The sequence below is a fragment of the Glycine soja genome, chromosome 5 (assembly GCF_004193775.1).
Source record: "Glycine soja cultivar W05 chromosome 5, ASM419377v2, whole genome shotgun sequence".
Lineage (NCBI taxonomy): Eukaryota > Viridiplantae > Streptophyta > Magnoliopsida > Fabales > Fabaceae > Glycine > Glycine soja.
In genome coordinates, this window is record NC_041006.1 from 14,671,148 (window position 1) to 14,674,143 (window position 2,996).

General features: G+C 40.7%; 1 non-coding gene across 1 annotated transcript; it reads left to right on the top strand.

The window, feature by feature from the left end:
* The first annotated feature begins 1,476 nt into the window (after positions 1-1,476).
* LOC114413853 lies at positions 1,477-1,583 on the top strand. Its single transcript, XR_003666998.1, has one exon. It is a non-coding gene; the product is annotated as a small nucleolar RNA R71 (small nucleolar RNA).
* The last annotated feature ends 1,413 nt before the right edge of the window (positions 1,584-2,996 follow it).

A 2,996-nucleotide genomic window follows, 5' to 3' on the forward strand; every position in this document is an offset into this window, starting at 1 on the left:
GCAACACTTCTATTAGCTAAATGAATTACCACATCAGTTGACTGCAAGGGACCTAGAGATAAAGAATTAAAAATAGACAGAGGCATAACACTAACAGAAACTCCTAAATCTAGCATGGCATTGTCAAACCTACTATTCCCTATAATACAAGGTATGCTGAATGTACCTGGATCTTTACATTTTTCAGGAATTTGGGGAACAGATTTACCAATCAATGCGAAGACATTTTTGCCCATGCTAATTCGTTCACTTCCTTTAAGCTTCCGCTTGTTAGTACACAGCTCCTTCAAGAATTTAGCATATCTTGGAATTTGCTTTATTGCATCCAGTAGAGGTATGTTTAGCTCTACTTTTCTAAACGTTTCCAAGATCTCTTTCTCTGCCTCTTCCATTTTTTTGTTGGAAACTGCTCTTGGAGGGAATGGAAGAGGAGGGATGTGCTGCTTCTGCAAATCAGAATTACCAGTGGAAGATTCACCTGCACAGAAATTGTTAGGTAAATTTTTGTCATTACCTTTTTCTGGGGTAGAGTGTAGTTGGGCAGGGTCATTTGCAGATGAGGAAGGTGCTACGGGTTGGGGTCCTTGACACTGCTTTCCTGACCTCAATGAAATGGCACTGACATTTTTGGGATTTTGGATAGCTTGAGAAGGCAACTTGTCAGAATTCTGGGACTGTTGTTGATTCAATTGTGTAGCTAATTGTCCCATCTGATTGGTTAAGCTCTGAATGTAGGCTCTGGTCTCTTGTTGAAACTGCATGTTCTGCATCGTCATTTGCCTCACGAGTTCTTCGAGGGAAGGTTGTGGAGGAGCCTTAACTGTTGGCTGTTTCTGGGGCTGTTGCTGTTGTTGGATTGGTGGAGGAATGTATGGTCTGCTTGGGCCAACAACATTTTGGAAGGAAGGAGCAGGCTGTTGTTGTTGTTGTTGTTGTTGTTGAGGGCTAGACCATCTGAGATTAGGGTGATTCCTCCATCCAGGGTTGTATCTGTTGCTGGAGAGGTCATAATTGTTCTGCTGTGGTTGATTTTGCTGCTGAGGTTGAGGAGGTCTATTGTAAATGTTTGCAGCATAAGCTTCAGGCTGCTCAATTGCTCCAGGTTGCTGCATGGAAGGGCAAAGGTCTGTATGGTGGTCAGCAGAGGAGCACAAACCACAAACCCTTGCGATAGGTACAGATTTCTGATTCAAGGCCAGCTGGGTTACCAAGTTAACCAATGCATCCAGTTTGCCTTCAAGCTTCTTAGTTTCAGATGATGCAGATGGGTTTGTAGCTACCTCATGCACTCCTCTAATGACTATGGCATCATTTCTGGCGCTAAACTGCTGGGAGTTGGAAGCCATCTTCTCAATTAAATTTCTGGCTTCAGCAAGAGTCATGTCTCCAAGGGCTCCACCACTGGCAGCATCTATCATACTTCTCTCCATATTACTGAGTCCTTCATAAAAATATTGGAGAAGAAGCTACTCCGAAATCTGATGGTGGGGGCAACTGGCATATAGTTTTTTAAATCTCTCCCAGTACTCATACAGGCTCTCTCCACTGAGTTGTCTAATACCTGAGATATCCTTCCTGATGGCTGTGGTCCTGGAAGCAGGGAAATTTTTTTTCTAAGAATACTCTCTTAAGGTCATCTCAGCTTGTGATGGACCTTGGAGCAAGGTAATACAGCCAGTCCTTTGCCACTCCCTCTAATGAATGAGGAAAAGCCTTCAGAAATATGTGATCCTCTTGGACATCTGGGGGTTTCATGGTGGAGCAGACAATGTGAAATTCTTTCAAATGTTTGTGCGGGTCTTCACCTGCAAGGCCATGAAACTTTGGAAGCAAATGAATCAGTCCAGTTTTAAGAACATATGGGACATCCTCATCAGGGTATTGGATGCACAAGCTTTCGTAGGTGAAATCAGGTGCAGCCATTTCCCTTAGAGTCCTCTCATGGGGTGGAGGTTGTGCCATGTTCTCAGAATGTGCAAAATCAGAATGCTCAGAATCAGAATGCTCAAAATTATAATGCTCAAGATCAGGATGTTCAAAATCACCAATAACAGAATGCACAGATTCACCAGTAATGGAATGCTCAGAATGATCAAAAGGTATAAAATGATGCCTAACTAATCTATGAAATGTCCTATCTATCTCAAGATCAAAGGGTTGTAAGTCAGATGGATTGCCTCTAGTCATACACTACATTCAGCATGCACACAACTAGTTGCCTTGTCATGTAAATAAAGGTGTAGGTTTGAACTACAGCTACCCTCAAATGATATCCAAATGACTTGAAATTTTGTGAGCAACCTTATAAAATCATGAGAAGATAGCACAAAAAATTTCAGACAAAAATTCAAAGTCTAACTATGAAATCTAAAAATGGTAGGTTAAGAAAAATAAGTGAATAAAACTTGAAAAATAAAAAACATTTGACAGAATCGCTTTTTTTGGATGATGGAGACCTCAGCCAGCCTATGGTAGGTTGCCACGGTGTAGGAAATTTTTTTCTACCCCAAATGCATATATAATAATTGCGATTCTGATAACCGGAGCAAAAGTTATGGCCGTTTGAAGTTTTGACAAACACAAAATTTGCTAGTTTTTTGGAACTTTCAAAACTGACCAAACTAAAGGCTCTAGCTATTTTCCCCACAAAATATGGATTAAAAGAAGTTACCACAAAAAAATTCAGCCAAAAATAATAACCCTAGCTACTAAAACAAAAAATCACAAATAATTCAGCATGGGTGGTCGCTAAAATCCGTCGCTAAGGGATTTCTACTACTACTCGTTTGCCGCAAGCAGAAATGGTCGCTAAGTCCGTCGCAAAACACTATTCACAGCAAAACACCCAAAACTGAAACAGGTGAAGCGTTAATAGGAAAACTGAAACAGAACACACACTAAACGAAATACCAGGACACTAAACAACACTAACACACATACTAACACAATACTAACAATTAAACATAAAACACGAAAGAATTAAACACACAACGCTA